Raw genomic sequence first — 18,910 nt, forward strand, 5'->3', positions numbered from 1 at the left:
CCCCATGCAGGGAGATGTGCTGTTATATCTCATTTACCAAGCATGTGCCACATGACTAACTCGAATTGCAGGAAGTCTGAGGAGGGGAGGGTAGGCACTTTGCTACCCAAACAGAATCTTCTTATCAAAGAAGGCAGAATGGGTGGTAGCAACTGGCAGTGTCTAGTGATCATTTGCTGACTTTATATTTAGAAGTAAGATGCTGAAAGTCTGACTGTTCATGTGCAGGATTGTTAACTGGAAAGTTTCCCTTTAGATCAGTTGGATAACTGGAAAATTCTGACAAAGTCTGCCAGACGTTAGTAGGTTGCTGTCAGTTTTCTAGTGTCCTCAAGAATGGCTTTTTTTTTTTTTTAGATTTGTTTATTTTAAAGGGGGAGAGAAAGCAAGCATGGCGGGGGTGGGGCAGAAGGAGAGGGAGAGAGAACCTCAAGCGGACTCTGTGCTGAGGCTGGAGCCAGACTTGGGGCTCTATCTCACAGCCCTGAGATCATGACCTGAGCTGAAATCAAGAGTCAGACCCTTAACTGACTGAGCCATCCAAGCACCCAAGAATGGCTTTTATTCACAGAAAATATTATTTAGAGATTTGTTTTCATTTTTGTTAAGAATTAATATTCAATTTATTAAAGTTACAATTTTCGAAATCTCATTCTTAAAGTTTTGACTTGTACTTACAAATGTTATTATTCTATTTATAAGTCTTACAGGTCCTAAAAATCACCTCAAAGGAGTTTTTGAATGATGTTTGGTCTCATTTATAAACATCATTCATTAGATACCTTCATGTATTTTTAAATGAATATACAAATGAATACATTCAATTTTCTTTTTAAATTCTTTATTTTCCTGAATTAACAAACAATGCTTTCCTGAACACATAAATAATTATGTTTAAAATACTAAATTTATAATTATGTTGAATCTAAAGTTATCTTAAATATTTCAATTCAACTTAAAAAATCACATATTTAAAACAAATATTTAACACAACTTTCTCTTCTTTCTTTCTTTCTTTCTTTCTTTCTTTCTTTCTTCTTTCTTTCTTTCTTTTCTTCTTCCTTTCTTTCTTTCTTTCTTTCTTTCTTTCTTTCTTTCTTTCTTTCTTTCTTTCTTTCTTTCTTTCTTCTCTCTTTCTTCCTTATTTTATTTTAATTCCAGTGTGGTTAACATACTGTGTTATATTTTCAAGTGTACAATATAATGATTCAGCAATTCTATATATTACTCAGTGCTCATCTTGATAAGTGTACTTTTTAATCCCCATCACCTATATCACCCCTCCCCCGACCCACCTCCCTTCTGGTAGCCATCAGTTTGTTCTCTATAGTTGAGTCTGTTTTTTGGTTTGTCTCATTTTTTTCCCCTTTGTTCCTTTGTTAGGTTTCTTAAATCCCACATATGTGTAAAATGATATGGTATTTGTCTTTCTTTGACTGGCTTATTTTACTTAGCATTATACTCTCTAGATTGATCCATGTTGTTGATTCAATTCTTTTTATGGACGAATAATATTCAATTGTATGTATATACCACATCTTCTTTATCCATTCATCTATCGATGGACACTTGGGCTGTTTCTATGGCTTGGCTATTGTAAATAATGCTGCAATAAACTTGGGGATGCATGTAACCTTTTGAATTAGTGTTTTCATATTCTTTGGGTAAATACCCAGTAGTGCCATTACTGGCTCATATAGTAGATCCATTTTTAGTTTTTTGAGGAATCTTCATCCTGTCCTCCACAGTGGCTGCACCAGTTTGCATTTCCACCAACAATACACAAGGATTCCTCTTCCTCCTCAACCTCTCTAACACTTGTGTTGTTGATTTTAGCCATTCTGACAGGTGTGAGGTGATAGCTCACTGTGGTTTTGATTTGTATTTCCCTGATGATCACTGATGTTGAACATCTTTTCATGTGTTTGCTGGCCATCTGTTTGTCTTTTTTGGAGAAACGTCTGTTCATGTCTTCTGCCCATTTTTTAATTGGATTATTTGTGGGGTTTTTTGGTGCTGAGTTGTATAAGTTCTTTACATATTTTAAATACTAATCCTTTATCAGATATGTCATTTGCAAATATCTTCTCCTATTCAGTAGGTTGCATTTTAGTTTTGTTGGTTGTTTCCTTTGCTGTGCAGAAGCTTTTTATTTTGATGTAGTCCCAATAGTTCATCTTTGCTTTTGTTTCCCTTGCCTTAAGAGACATATCTAGAAAAATGTTGCTATGGCTGACATCAGAGATATTGCTGCCTGTGCTTTCTTCTAGGATTTTTATAGTTTCACATTTAGGTCCTTAGTCCATTTTGAGTTTATTTTTTGTGTATGGTGTAAGAAAGTGGTCCAGTTTCATTCTTTTGCATGTTGCTGTCCAGTTTTGCTAACACCATTTGTTGAAGATACTGTCTTTCCCATTGCATATTCTTGCCTCCTTTGTTGAAGATTAATTAACCATATAATTGTGGGTTATTTTTGAGCTCTCTATTCTGTTCCATGGATCTATGTGTCTATTTTTGTGCCAGTACCATACTGTTTTGATTATTATAGCTTTGTAATATAACTTAAAGTCCAGAACTGTGATGCCTCCAGCTTTCTTTTTCTTTTTCAAGATTGCTTTGGCTTTTCAGGGTCTTTTGTGGTTCCACAAAATTTTAGGATTCTTTGTTCTAGTTCTGTGAAAAATCCTGTTGGTATTTGAATAGGGATTGCATTAGATTTGTAGATTGCCTCAGGTAGTCTGGACATTTTAACAATATTTGTTTTTCCAATCTACGAGCATGGAATATCTTTCCATTTGTTTTTGTTGCCTTCAATTTCTTTCATCAATGTTTGACAGTTTTCAGAGTACAGTCTTTTACCTCCTTGATTAAGTTATCTCTAGATATTTTATTATTTTTGGCACAATTATAAATGAGATTGTTTTCTTAATTTCTCTTTCTGCTGCTTCATTTTTGGTGTATAGAAATGTAATGGATTTCTGTATATTGATTTTGTATCCTGCAACTTTACTCAATTCATTCATCAGTTCTAGTAGGTTTTTAGTAGAGGTTTTAGGGTTACTATGTATAGTATCATGTCATCTGCAAATAGTGAGAGTTTTACTTCTTCCTTACTGATTTGGATGACTTTTATTCCTTTTTCATGTCTGTTTGCTGTGGCTAGGACTTCCAGTACTGTGTTGGATAAAAGTGGTAAGAGTGCACATCCTTTAATACACATTGTAAATTTGAGTTCAAGGTTTTCATTTATAATTAGCCAAATTGTAACATGTAAATACCTGAAATACCAAATACAAAATATTTCTTCTAACAAAAAATATCAATACAATGATTTTTATTCTCTAAGCCTTTCTATCCTTAATTCTAAATCTAATTGTGGTTTAAAGATGCCTACCTACTAAAAGTCCAGTTCTGCCCAGGTAATCAAGGTTATTTCCTGTTAGGAATTTTGCCAGGGCATGATACCTGGAGCTGCAGAAACCAGAAAAATCCCGTTCTTCACCCGTACTGTAATATTGAGTCCCTCTGTAGTAGGTTGAACCATATGAAATCACCATTTTTATAACATCAAAGATGTTTGAGCATTGGTTCAACTTGAGACATTTACATCATGGGTTCCAAAACACAGGGAAGCAACATTCTCACGGTCTTTTATACTTAATTCTCGAGGTCATGCACTTCTTAGATATATCTAAAATGACATTTGAGTGACCTTGAACTATCTTCATGAAGTCATTTTTAGGATGTCATTCTACCCTCAACTCCCCTTGACCCAGGGTCAAACAGTAAGTTCTAAATTCGGTATGTGTTCACTTCTCTACTCTTTATTGGTACAACGAACAAATCAGTAATACCCATATGATAGCAGTGTGAGTAATGAGACCCAACAGCAATACATTTTATCCCACCTACCTACACATTAACTTCTCAGTCTGGGTCTATTTATCTTCTCCAGAGGTTATTGCTCCAGTCTCTCCCGGGGAGTCCATGCTTGATGACCAGCCTTCTGAGGAAGGCTGTGGGTGAGGTCCTTCTGTGCAGGATGCAAACTTTCACTTAATTCCTCTAGTTAAGCTTCAGACGTTACCTCCCATCCTTGGCAGTCTCTGGTGTCCTCTGCATTGTAAGTCTTTCCAAATCAATCTTCCTGTCTTCCTCCTGTCACTGTGGGTTGGAGGAGAGTACAGCTGAGGTGCAGATGGCTTTAACCAGTCCCCCTGGTTCCAGCTCCCAGTGTTGCCCCTGGTACTTTTGAGTCCAGTTCTATGGAGTGAATTGGCTCTACTGTGCTCCACCCACATTTTGATTTCCAAATATCTACTGAACTCTCTCATCTGCCACAGTTTCTTCTACTGCCTTTTGGACTTGGTGGCTTTTTTCCTTTTTAAAATTTATTTACAATCCTTTGAATGTGTTATAGGAAAGAAAAATAGTAAACATGTGGTCAACTTTAATTGGAAGTCCATCCATTTAGATTTTACTTGATGCATTAGAAGTTAGAAGCTCACTGCTGTTTCTAGTCCTCTGCAGATCTTGGATCTCATTTGATTTGCATCTGGTTTGCATTCTTTTGCCTTGAATTCTCCCCTCAGTAGAGTTGATAGATGTGCTGGCAGAAGACTGGTAATATGGACTCCCTAACAGAAGGTCTCCTCTTACAGGTACAACTGTCCACCATCATGGCCCATGTCTAAAGCTCTGTTCCCCTGCTCATCCTCTGCCCTCTCTTCTCCACATATGCAATGTCATCTGTTACTTCCACAGTAAATCTTAAAAAGCAATAGCTCTTCAAGCATCTCAGAACATTAGCAAACAAAAATAATTTTCTCCCTTCCTAGAGACGGGAAGGGTTCTATCATCAAACACTCCACTGAGGTGAAAAGAAATAGATTGCTCAATGACTTCTAGCATAGACTTCTTTGAATCTTTGGAATATAGACACACAATCTTAATAAGAAGGGGGAAGAAAAGAAACATTAGAATTTCCTTATTAGAAATGTTGAAGATGAATGCCCTGCTGCAACTCCCTTACCTCTAACCTACTCTTGAGATGTCTACCTGAATGGCACTGTGGCTGGGAGCCACAGCTCCAGAAAACTAACCACTTAGCTGCAGGGCTCCTATACCCACTTAGCCAAAACTCACAGTTGTGACATGGCACAGAGAGGGGCAGGCTTCCCCAGGGGCACAAGGCATACCATACACTGCTGGTGAGTAACTGTGGTACCTGTGTGTTTAACTTGTTCTATGTGTCTGTGTGTATCTTCTTAAAGAAACTTGGAAGCCCTTGAAAGCAGATATATTATTGATACTGCTAGGTATCCCCCATGGTGCCCCGCATGATTTAGTGACCAGTAAATCTTTTCTGAAATGAGTAAGTAAAAGTCAATAGAAAGGGAGCAAAAATAATGTGATATCATATCGTTGAAAAGTAAGGAGAGTGCATAAGGCCAAATTTTTATAAGCCTAAAGATTTTGGGGAACTGGACATAATCATTATGGGTAAAATCATCTTTCTCACATGAATCTTCAGCTAGAGCACTCTGCAAGGGGTAATGGTCAATGCTGAACACGAATATGATGACCTTCATTGTTCTTAGATCCTGGCATGGATTTGAAATCTCTGACACACCCAGAAGTGTTCAAGTGTGACCAAATAAATCCGCAAGAAAAGAGGAGCGTTTGTGAATACAGAATGCTATACAAAAAGACATAAAAAAATGCAGCCAACAAAAAAGTTTGTGTTTCTTACATTGTGAGAGTCTGATCAAAATACACAAGTGCTCAGGAAATTGGGATGCCGTCCCCAGACTACACAGTCATTAAAGTGACTATTGTTCCCACTTCATTATATTCTGCTTAGAGAGATGGAGACTACTTGAGAGCAGCTGGGTAGAAAGGTGGAGACAGTGGTGTTGGTGTGAATAGGAAGGCATGGTTCCCACAAGGAATGCTGCTGGTGGGAATGGTGACTGGGATGGAAGCGGGTCATGTTTCATGTACACTGTCTTTCTGTAATCCTGGCAATACTCTAGAATCACTCTGAAAATATACCAGTGCCCAGGTCCCACCCCAACAAAGTCTGGATTGGGGATAAACATCGATGTGTTTTAATCTTCCTAGGTAAACGAAGGCAGAGGTAGCATATGGTCAAGGTTGAGAATCACTGGTTTAGGAGTCATCATTATTAACCCACTGTCAGATTTCAGGTCTGAGGACATTCAAGGAGCCTCCAAGGAAATAGAAGAATGGGACAGTAAGACAAAATCAAGCACTATGGAATATGAGATCAGTGATGTGGAGGGCAAACCTAAGAAATTGTCTCGTGAGGTTCAGAAATGCACGTTGGGGTTGGAGTTGGCATAAATCCCAGTATTCCTACTTATTAAAAAAAAAAAAGCTCCCAAGAATTTCTGCTCTGCTGTCCCTTCATGGCCCTCTTTCCCATCCCCAATCCAGCCCTAGGAGCCACCACTACAGAAAATCACATCCATGACATGGAAGACGTGTTTGGCAAGTGCTTTCAAAACACAGAGTTAAGAATAGAGATGAAAACTCTAAGAGAGATGGTAGCAATCCAGGATATAGAACTAAAACCCACGGTAAGAATTATTGCTTTCCCTGGGGGCAGAAAACCAAGGCAAAAATTGAACTCATAGCTGAAGACAACTTTCCTGATTTCTCCTGATCTGAACACAAAGATTGAAAGAGCATCCCATGCCACATTTTAAATAAATGAAAAAATAAATGAAAAGAGATCCATACCAATATGTGTTCTGTCAGTTTTACTAAGTTACCCTGATGATGAAAAAGCATCCAACAAGCTCCTATACACAAAATACAGGCCGTTCAATCCCCACTTCATTCCGTGTCGTACCTGCAATGCTCATCACCTCGTTCAACACGGAACTCGCTGCCCCAGACACATCTGTCTGCATACCTCTGTACACCTGGAAATGCAGCTGCCTCAGCTTAGGGCCACCTCCCCCATCTCTCTTCTGAAATCCTCTTGGGTTCACTCATCCTTTAAGGCCTGGCTCAGACTGTATCCTCAGTCAGCTCCCTGCCCATTTCAGTTATTGGAACGAGTCTCCCACTTGCCTTGCTCCCACCCCACACCCCACACTCTGATTAGAGCTGCCGTCTGCCTCCTTGCTAGACTTTGAGTCCCTCTGAAGGGCTGGAAGCACTGTCCACCCAGTACATACACCCCCAGCACCTACCTGACAAAGCCACGCTTGCTTCTTAGTTTGGCTTTTGGCTCCCTTTGTGTCCCCCACGGGTTTCTAGAATAGGGCTTGGCTCTATTCTCCAGAGAACAATGAACTCTGGGTTATCCATCAGTGAAATTACTCAGGAATCATTGCCTGGAGTGAATGGTTGCCCCATCTGGAGGGTGACTCCAGCCTCTAACAGAGCCAGCTATCTGGGACCCGTATCTCTCGGAAAGAGACTCTCACAAAACCCTTGTTGACTCTGAGAACTTGGGAACTGCCTGCGCTCTCACAGCCGTGATTTAGAGTTGGTAACTGAGCATTGAGGCAAGTGAGGAACCCAAGGCTCAAAGAGGTAAAGTGTCCCACCCAGAGTCACATAGTCCCTTGGCACAGCATGAGGATTGGCACTCAGAACCTGGGTCTCCACCATCCCAGGCTGCTTCCAAGGTGGGGGAAATGAAGCAGAAGCAGAGGCTAGAGGTTCTAATTTGCCCCATTCTTACACTTCTCTGTGGTGGTTCCATGTTTCCAAAGCACGCGGACCATATCCGTCCCTCTCCTGCCCTTCACCACTGTACTGGTTTCTCATGGGTTGAATGTTGATTTAGAGACATTGTCAGGGCTCCGACTAGCCTACCCGAGGAAGAAAATTTAAGTATGACACATTTCTGGAGAATTTGCTTCAATCCACAGCTTCAGAAATTAAAATCTTCTAATCTCAGATTTAAGATTTGACCTCTAACAAGGAGAGTAAATAAGCAAACCCAGACAACACAAGCACTGCACAGAGTCACGGAAGCGCAGTCTAGCATTTTAGCAATTAGGAGTACTTGCCCATAAAGCACTTAAAAATCCATTTAGACCGTCCAAGTCGGTTCAAGCTCTTTAATCTTGGATAAAGTAAACAAGACTGTTTTTAAGTTGGGTTTTTTGTTGTTTTGGTTGTTGTTGGGTGTTTTTTCCCCCTCTATTTTAAAGCAAGAATATTGGGAGAGAAAAAAAAATAAGACATTCAAGGCCAGACCTTTGTACCCCGGTAATGTATAACAGCTGCAGATGTTGGTCAGACCTTTTGGTGATATTTTCAGTCTGCCAACGCCAGCTCACCCTTTCGTAGACTGAAAACAACACATCTCCTTGAATCCCATTTTTCTTTTCACGTGGGGCTTGGAACTTCCTTAAGGGTAGGCCCCAACCTTATTCTGCACCCCACCAGAAGTGCAGCTCAACCCACGGGGTCTCAGCAGATGCTTGCTACCAGACTGACCATCAGAGCAGCAGGCTGTGTCCTCACTGTTCATTGCAATGAAGTGTCTCACCAGAGGCCACAGGCACCCCACTCTCCAACTAAACCAGCCCACTTCCAGTTCTGCAAAGCTCCAAACTATTCCTTGCCCTTTGTCTGGCACACACTGGTTCTCTACCCGGAGCTTCTGCATCCATCGTGGTTCTCTCTGCTGAAGGGACACCTCTGGAGGAGCTTTTTCTGATCTCCTTGGAACTTGCCTGGTTTATTTTTCTGCTACCACTCTCTTGGCAGTAAGTTCCGGAAGGCATGGGCTGCTACATATTTCTCTGTGTTTATTGGCTTAATGTCTGTTTTCCCTACCCAGCTCTATGAAGGCGGGACAACAAGTGCTTTATCTACTTCTGCGTCCCATTGCCTAGCACATGGCTTGCCAGCATGGGGACCGAGTGGGGCTGAATAACACAGCAAGAGCCCTGGGTACACAATTCTCAATTTCTTCTCCCTTTCAGTTAAAATGCTTAAAGTATAGTGTGCCCTGTACCAGCATGGCTCAGCCAACTGATTACTCACCTAAAGCCACGAAACTCCAAGTTTACGGGGTGTGACACACCAAGGTGTGGCTCTGCGCAGCTTATCTGAACCAGGTGCACCTACGAGAGAATTCCCTGAGTAGAGGAGGTGGAATGTGGCCAGAGGCTGGAAAGCAGTGCTTATTTCCACTGGGAGACGTTGTTCAATGAAGCTGCAGGCACGCCTTTACTTTTTTCGGTTCTTGTTCTACTGGAAATTGTTCTTCTCCTACACGAGGAATTTCCTGAACAGGAGGGTTCCCAAGAGGCCAGCCAGCTTGCTCCTGGGTGTGCAGACAGGTGTGGCATTGTGAGGCAGTGGTATGCTGAACTTCGGACCCCGCTGGGGACCAAACACTTCAAAGCTGCTTGGAGTCTTAGGAACACAAACAGAGCATTTAATCTTGAGTCCCTGACACTTTCACAAGGCGCCACACTCCATTCTTCAATGGAGAAGAGACGTTGCAAACATTGCACTCAGGCTCAGAATACCAACCCCTTTGGATTTCTTGTAGAGTTGATTTCCTTTAAGTCTGAATGATATTTTTTTTATTACTTTTTATGAAATTACTATGGATTTATAGGAAGTTGCAGAGGTAGTATGGAGAGGTGCTGTATACACTTCACCCACTTACCCCAAGGGCTACATCTTACATAATTGTAGTACCATGTCAAAACCGGAAAACTGACATTGGCACAATGTATATGTATAGTCTTATGTCGTTTTATCACCCATGTAGATTTCTATAAGCACCACCACGATCAAGATACAGAACTGTTCCATCTCTGCAAAGATCACCCTCCTACTACCCTGTATAGTCACCCCCACCCGACCTTCCACCATTCCTTACCCCTGGAAACCACTAATCTGTTTTCCATCTCTATAATTTTGTCGTTAGGGAATAATATATAAATGGAGTCATACAATATGTAATATTTTGAGGTTGGCTTTTTTCATTCGCATAATGCTCTTGAGATTCACCCTGCTTGCTGTGTGTATTAATATTTTATCCCTTTTTATTGATGATGGATCTGTTGTGGTTGTTTACCAGAGTTAACTGCTCCCTTGTTGAGGGGCATTTTGGTTGTTTTTCGTTTTTGACTATTGCAAATAAATAGCTATGTTATGAACTATTGTGTCAAGGATTTTGTGTAGACGTAAGCTATCATTTCTCTGGAAGTGCAATTTCTGGTAAGTGCATGTTTAGTTTTTTAAGACACTTTCAAACTATTTTCCCGAGTGACAGTACCATTTTACATTCCCAGGAGCCACATATGAGATCCAGTGTCTCCACATCTTTGCTGACATCTGGTATCGTCACCATTTTTTGGTTTACCTAGTTCAATTTCTGTGTAGTGATAAATCATCATGTTCTTAAAATGCATTTCCGTAACAGTGCTGTTGAACATCTTTTTGTGTGTTGATTTGCCACTGCATATCCTCTTTAATGAAACACCTTGTGTCTTTTGCCCACTTTAAGATTTATTTTATTTATTTATTTGTCAGAGAGAGAGAGAGAGCACAAGCAGGGGGAGGGGCAGGCAGAGGGAGAAGCAGGCTCCCCACTGAGCCAGGAGCCTGATGATGCAGGACTTGATCCTGAGCCAAAGGCAAACACTTAACTGACTGAGCCACCCAGAGGTCCTCCTTTTGCCCATTTTAAATAAGATTTTTTTTTTTTTTACTGTTGATATGCGAGAATTCTTCACGTAGTCTAGCTATGAATCCTATGTCAGCTATGTGGTTGCAAATATTTTCTCCCAGTTGGTTGCTTATCTTTTCATCTTCTTAATGGAATATTTTATAGTATTTTTAATTTGATAAGGTCTAATTTATTGATTTTTTTTTCTTGTATGGAGCATGTGTTGGTGTCATGTCTGAGAGCTCTTCACCAAGACCTGGGTCCTAAAGATTTTTTCCTATATTACCTTCTAAAAGTTTATGGCTTTACATTTAAATCTATAATTGATTTTCAGTTAATTTTTGCATAAAGTGAAATGCATAAGTCAAGGTTCATTTTTGTTGTTGTTTTTGGTTTGTTTGTCTGTCTATGGATACCCAGTTGCTACAGCACCATTTATTGGAAAGACTGTCTTTTGTTCATTGAATTGCTTTTGCCGTTTTGTCCAAAACAGTTGCTTCTACTTGTGTGGGTTATTTCTGGCCTCTCTATCTAGTTCCGTTCATTTATCTATCCTTTCACCAATGCCACACAGTCTTGAGCACTTAACTATACCTATATGTTAAGCCTTGAAACTGGATGGGGTGATTCATCCCACTTTTTCTTTCCTTTTCAAAACTGAGGGTTGCTGGAGGAGAGCAGGGTGGGGGATGGGATAATTGGGTGCTTTAAAGAGGGCGCTTGATGTAAAGAGGAATGGGTGTTACATGCTACGGATGAATCACTAAATTCTACCCCCGAAGCTAATAATACACTATATGTTAGTTAAGTTGAATTTAAATACAAAAATTTTTTTAAGAAGAATTTGTCAGAACAAATGAAAAAAAATTGGTTTAGCTGTCTAGTTCCTTTGCCTTTCCATATAAAGCTTAGAATAATTTTGTCAATATCTAGACTAACCTGGATTTGGCAGTTAAGCCTGTGTACCAGTTTGGGAACATTGGTGTCTTATTCTGTTGAACTTCTCAATTAATGAACACAATATGACTTTCATTTACTTAGATCTTCTTGAATTTCTTTCCTGGGTTTGGTATTTTCAGCAAACAAGTCCTGTGTACATTTTGTTAGATTTACTACACCTAAGTATTTTCATTTTTTTTAACTTAAATGGTATTGTATTTTTAATTTCAGTTTCTATGTGCTCCTTACTAGTATATAGAAATACAATTGATTTTTTAAAAGGTTTTTAAAGATTTATTTATTTCTTTAGAGAACGAAAGAAAGAGAGTGCTCTGAGCACGCAGCCCCTCCACAAGGTTTGATCTCATGACCCATGAAATCATGACCTGAGCCAAAACCAAGAGTCAGATCCCCAGCCACAAGAAGGGCAGAGGGAGAGGGGGAAGGAGAACCAGACTCCCCACTGAGCAGGGAGCCCCACGTGGGGCTGGATCCCAGGACCCCAAGATTGTGACCTGAGCCGAAGGCAGACGCTTAACTGACCCAGCCACCCAGGTGACTTATTTTTGGTCGTTTTAAAATTATGAATTTAATTTTCATAATTGTTATAATTGTTATGGGCTATTCAAATAATCTATTTCATACTGCGTGAGACTGCACTTTTCAAGGAAATGGCTCATTTCATCTAAGTTATCAAATTCGTGTGTATACATGTTCATAGTACTTCCTTGTCATTCTTTTATGGCTCCGGGGTCTATAGTGATAGCCCCTATTTCGTTCCTCTTATTAAGTAATTTGCATCTTCCCTCTTTTTTTTTCTTTGACATTCTTGCTAGAGGTTTGTCAATTTTACTGATCTTTTCAAAGAACTAGGTTTTTGTTTTGATTTTCTCTTGTTTTTTTTTGCTTTCAATTTCATTTATTTCTGTTCTTACCTTTCATTTTCCTTCCTTCTGTTACTTTTGGGTTTATTTGCTCTTTTTTGTTTCTCGTGGTGGGGGCGTAAATTACTGATTGAGACTTCTTTTATTTAATGTTAACATTGAGTGCTGCAAATTTCCCTCTCAGCACAGCTTTAGCTGCAAGTTTCAATATGTTGTATTTTCATTTTCATTCAGTTCAATGTATTTCAAAATTCCTCTTAATATTTCCTTTTTGACCCTGAATTGAGGTATGGTTCCATTGAGGCCAGAATAATACTCTGTATTATTTTTATTTTTAGAAATTTGTTGAGGTTTATTTTTCATACCTGTAACTTATTTATTTTATAACTGGAGGTTTGTACCCCTTAAACCCCTTCACCTATTTCGCTCATCCCTCCATCCCCCTCCCTTCTGACAACCACCAGTTTGTTCTCTGTATTTATGAGTTTGTTTCTGTTTTTGTTTTGTTTTTCAGATTCCACATACATATGAAATCATGTGGTATTTGTCTTTCTCTGTCTGACTTATTATTTCACTTAGCATAATACCCTCTATTTCCATCCATGCTGTCCCAAATGGCACGATTTCAGGTTTATATTATGTTTAACGGATCACAGTATGGTCTCTTTTGGTATGTATTCTCTGAGTGTGAAATGTGCATTCTGCCGCTGTTGGGTGAAGTGTTTTATACATGTCAATTAAATCCAGTTGGTTGATGGTGCTGCTGAGTTCTACATTCTTGCTGATTTTATGCATGGTTTTTCTATCATTGTTGAGAGAGGGATGTTGAAGTCTCCAACTAAAACTAAGGATTTGTCTATTTCCCTTTTCAGTTCTATCAGTTTTTGCTTTACATATTTGTAGCTCAGGTGTTTGAAGCATACACATTTAGAATTGGTCTGTATTCTTGGTAGATCGACTTATCATTATGTAATGTCCTTCTATATCTATAATAATTGTCTTTGCTTTGAAGTCTACTTTTTCTGGTAAATTTATATAACCATTTCTGATTTTTTTTGTTAATGTTTGCATGGCATATCTTTTTCCATATTTTCAACATACCTACACCATCATATTTGAAGTAAGTTTCTTATAGATAGTGTATATTAATTCAACAATTTTAAAAAAGATCTACCAAATTCTGTCTTTTAATTGCTGTACATGTTTATTTACATTAAAAAATATATTTATTTATTTATTTATTTATTTATTTATTTATGTGAGAAAGAGAGAGAGAAGGGGGCAAAGAAGAGGGGGAAGGAAAGGTGGGGGAAAGAATTTCAAGCAGACTCCATGGCCCTCGAGCAGGGCTCGAGCTCATGATCCTGAGATCATGCCCTGAGCTGAAATCAAGAATCAGAAACTTAACTGACTGAGCCCCCTACGCACTCCTATTCATTTATATTTAATGTAACTATTAATATGTTAGGACTTAAGTCTACCATTTTATTTTTTGTTTTCTGTTTATTTTGTTTTTCTGTTGCTCTGATTTATTTTTCTTGCCATCCTGAGGGATTATTTGAGCATTTTTTTAGAATTCCATTTTGATTTTTCTATAGTGTTTTTGAGCGTATCTCTCTGCATACCTTTTTGGATGATTGCTCTAAGTATTATGTTATATATCTGTAACTGTCACAGTCTGCTGATGTTGACATTTTGCCGGTTCAAGTGAAGTGTATAAAACATACTTCTCACTTTATGTCACCTTACTCTCTCCTATTTGTATTATAATTTCTTCCAATATTTCATCTATATCTTTTGAGAACTACATTAGATGATGTTGTAATTTTTGCTTCAACCATCAAACATAATTTAGAAAACATAAGAGGAGAAGGGGAGCCTTTTTACCAATATTTTTTTTGTTATATTATTCTTTTCCTCCTGATGTTCCAAGATTCCTTCTTTTATTGTTTTCTTTCTTTTTATGGAACTATATTTAGCCATTCTGTTAAAATAGGTCTGCTGGTGACAAATTCTCTTAGTTTTCCCTCATCTGAGAAGGTCTTGATTTCCCCTTTATTCCTAAAGGCTATTTTCTCTGCATATAAAACTCAGTGGTAGCAGTTCTTTTCTTTCAGCACTTGAAAAATATTGCGCCACTTTCTCCTGACTTCCATGGTTTCTGATGAGAAAGCCACTGTCATTTGAATTGTTTCCCCTCCAGGTAACACCTCATCTCTCTCTGGCTGCTTTCAAGCTTTCTTTGTCTTTAGCTTTCAGAAATCTTGGCACAGATTTCTTTGGGTTTATCCTATTGGATATTTGCTCAGCTTCTTGATTATATAGGTTTATGTCTTTTGCTAAAGTTGGGAAATTTTCAAATACTTTTCCAGCTCTACTCCTTTTCTCCTCTCCTTCTTGGAATACTAGCTTTTTTTGGTCATAGTCCCACATGTCCCTGAGACTCTATTCATTTTTTACTGGATTCCTCAGATTTTCTGTATGCAAATCATGTCATTTGCAAATAAAATGGTTTTACTTCTTTCCTTTCAACATGGATCCTTTTATTTCTTGTCCATGTCTCATTGTCCTGACTAGAATCTGCAGTACAATGTTGAATAGCAGTGGTAAGAACCACTTGTCTTGTTCCTGATTTTAAAAGGAAAGCATTCAATCTTTCACCATTAAGTATGTTAGTTGTGGGTTTTTCATAGATGACCTTTATCAGGTTGAGAAAGTTCCCTTCTATTCTTCTTTGAGTGTTTTTTATCATGAAGGGTGTCGAATTCCTTCAGTTGTTATTTCTGCATCTACTGAGATGATCATGTGGAATTTGTCCTTTATTTTATCAGTCTATTTTTAATCTGTGATTCAGATTCTTAATTTCTGTTGTTTTACCTTTCAGTTTATTGATCCTTTTTTCTGTCCTCTCCATTCTGCTGTTGAACTTACCCATTGAATTTTTATTCTGGTTGTTGTATATTTTAGTTCCAAAATTTTCATTTGGCTCTTTTTTATATCTTCTTTTTGTTAGCTAAGATTTCCTAAGTTTTTTTTTAGATTTTCTATTTTTAATTTGTTCAAGTATATTAATAATTTCTCACTTAAGCATACTTATATTGGCTGTTTTTAAATTTCTGTCAGATAATTCTAAGGTGTGTCATCTTGGTGTTGGTGTTGGTATTTGTATTTGGTATTTGGTATAATAGTTGTCTATTGATTTTCTTTTGTCATTCAAGTTGAGATTTTCCTGTTCTTGGTATGACAGTTGATTTTCAGTTGAAACCTGGACATTTGGTGTACTATAATAAGACTCTAGATCTTATTTAAATTTTATATTTTAGAAGGATTCTTCTTGTACTGTTCTCATGGGGGAAGGGGGCATCACTTCATTACTGCCAGTGGGGGTGGAAGTCAAAACAGGAGGAAGGAGGAAGCTCTTTTTTGCTCCTGGGCAGGAGTAGGAGTTCAGTCTCCCCACTGGGTCTTGGCTGTTATTACCCTGACTGAGGGGACGGGGGTGGCACTTTGTTACTGTTCCCCATGATCTCCCAATGTGCAGGGGTGAGCTCATTACTGCTGAGCAGTGGCAGAAGTCCTGACTCTCCACCAGGTTTTTCTGACACCCCCGCAGTGAGGAGGGGAAGGGGTACCTCATTATCGCCCTAGTGGAAGTGGAAGTCTAGGCTTCTTAAATGATCTCCACTGACAGAGGGTGGGGGCGGGCAGTGTCTCTACCTCAGAGATGAAAGTCTCGGCTCCCTACCTTCTGTGACACCACTCTGTCAGGAGTGTTGAAGTGCCTTGTCACAGCCTGGTGAAGGTGGAAATCTAGACTCTTCACTTGACCTTTGCTAGAAGAGGTGGGGTGGGGCTACAGTGCTTTCAGTGATGTTTGGCTGGAGGAAAACAGCTGTTGCCTAAAAGTTTTCTGTCTTTAAGACTGCCCCTTTCCTGGTCCTTCAGCTAGAGAGAGCAGGCTTTTCTTGGGGCTTCTTTTTGTCTGCAACCATTGCATTTCTGAGTCGCTGGCTTTCTTTATCCCCAGTCTGGGATCTATGAAGCCCAAAGAACACCCAGGGAAACATCACCTTGTCGTTCCTGGGGTCTTGAGGTCCCCAGCCATGGTCCACCTTTCAGAGTCTCCTTATGTTTCTTTTATATGTCATACTAGAGATTTTAGCTAGACTTAGCAGGAGGAATATAACAGAAAGCACCTCTGCTCCATCTTTCCAGAAACACTTCCCCCTTGGATTTTAAAAACTGGCATTGCTAGAGCTCCTGGAACCCCCATATAAGTTGCTTCATGGTGCTGGTGCATTCACAGCATAATCAATGCCTTGGGACGGGGACTCCAAGGGTCTTGGTTTTAATGGAACTCTGTGAACAAGCTCCAAGAACTCCATTTACATCCTGTCGCACACTTCCGGTAATTTTAATAAATTGTCTGAGGGGGTCTGAAAAATCAGAACACATTTACTAATAATTTAGGCTGGGTTACTTATTAGAAGTCATCACAGTTGTACAATTGGTTAAAAAAGGTGATGAATAAGAAAAGAAGTAAAATCAAATTTCAATTCCATTTATCTAATAAACTTGAATGTAAAAATACCCCGAATTAATGGGCTCTCAGGCAACACAGAAGATGAGTGAGCTCAGGAAGTCCCCACAAAATCTCCATTTCTTTACCTTTTGGGGGGAATTGAATCAACTGGCTCATGCTCTCTTGGTAATCCTCATGACCTCACAAAGTCTCGGTTTCTTATAATCTCCAGGAAAAAGCAAACAAACAAGGAAAACTGAAACCTCATCCAGACTCACTCCGGATGTGAGAAAGAAATTCAGCAGCCTCCTGAATATTTCTACAGGTGGAGAATTGCACATGTCTCTTCTCACTCTAAACTGCTTCCAGCTTTGTCTTACTGACTTCTGACTGTCTACTCTTTGCTTTTGCTGGCTATTGTGTTCTCTTGGCATTGCTTTGCCCAGACGCTGACGTGGCTGCTTTCTCCCCCCTCATTTCCCGAGACACTGCTAATACAGTGCTCTGTGGGTAATGGGATTCACTGAAGGTTTGAGAATAACAAAGGGGAATTATTGCACAAGACAAAAAACAACTTAAAACTGACCATCCCTGCCTTGGGTGTATCTTACTTCTGGCAATCTAACTTCTGACTTGAGCTCACCAGGGAAAAATTTAAAATCTCTTAATATTAAGCGATCTAAGCAAAGTAATTTCCCTCTTTTTGTCTTGACAAGAGCCAGGGAGCTTATTTATAACCAAAGAGCCATTAAAGCATTTCCCTAAAGAAAAGAATTGTTTTCTCCCTGAGAATAAATACCACCTTCTCAAACACAAAATTGATTGAAGTCAGGGTTTTTTTAACAGCATTTATTCCAATGCCTTAAAATGATCATGATTTTAACCAAAAGGCAATTCATATGGTCTGACAAGTTTTTTTTCCCCCAATGTAGGAATAGATCCATATGAAAAACCTTTCAAAGTTTTAAAACCAAATCAGATCATAGTGCATGCCTAACAGAGCCTCAGTTTTCTTGTCTATAAACCTGGACAATATCATGTACATTCAGAGCTGTTGTGTTGTAAGTGTCTCACAAAACATGTGAACACTGAAGAAATGTAACCTGGTCTCCAGCACACAAAGCACACTTAACATGTTAGCTGGCATTTTAATGAGCAGAGTAAAATGAAAAGAAATATTTGGGTGGGAGTTGCCACACCTTACCAAATACATGAGTCTCTCTCCATCTGCGATGTATTTACTTTCTACAATAGAAAAGAATTTCAATAGGGCATATGAAGATCAAAAGTGACTCAGAGGATAAAAGGAATCTCAAGAATGCCTCTTCCCAAAATAATCTTTCTCCTTTGTACATCAGCCCATCATTACCTCAGTACATTATCTTGAGATTAAAGACATAAAAAATTAATTTTCTATTAACTTTTATTTTCAATTAAAGTTTGAGGTTTAAATTCCGCTGCTATTTTCTTAATTTAATGTGCTTTTACTAATGTAAAGATATTTATAAGCGTTTTTAGGTTCACATATAACTTCACTCTCCCTAGTCTTTTCTCAGCTATTCATCCTTCTAGAACTGTGGGATTTTAAAAAATGCTACCTTGGAGTTAACTTAACCAGAGACGTAAAGGACCTATATTCTAGAAACTATAAATCACTCTTAAAAGACATTGAGGAAGACATAAAAAGATGGAAAGATATTCCATGCTCATGGATCGGAAGAATTAACATAGTTAAAATGTCCATGCTACCCAGAGCAATCTACACTTTCAATGCTATCCCGATCAAAATACCAAGGACATTTTTCAAAGAACTGGAACAAACAGTCCTTAAATTTGTATGGAAACAGAAAAGGCCCCGAATCCCCAAGGAACTGTTGAAAAGGAAAA

The 18,910-nt window shown here is 38.9% G+C and overlaps 1 long non-coding RNA gene across 1 annotated transcript; it reads right to left on the minus strand.

Annotated features, from left to right (window-relative positions):
- Positions 1-1,303: 1,303 nt before the first annotated feature.
- LOC123792785 (uncharacterized) lies at positions 1,304-9,381 on the minus strand. Its single transcript, XR_006779793.2, has 3 exons — positions 9,037-9,381; positions 3,913-4,164; positions 1,304-3,174 (listed from the first exon to the last, which is right to left on the minus strand). It is a non-coding gene; the product is annotated as an uncharacterized LOC123792785 (long non-coding RNA).
- Between the last annotated feature and the right edge of the window lie 9,529 nt (positions 9,382-18,910).

This window comes from Ursus americanus, chromosome 20 (assembly GCF_024610735.1).
Source record: "Ursus americanus isolate L20-20 chromosome 20, mUrsAme1.1.p, whole genome shotgun sequence".
Taxonomy (NCBI): domain Eukaryota; kingdom Metazoa; phylum Chordata; class Mammalia; order Carnivora; family Ursidae; genus Ursus; species Ursus americanus.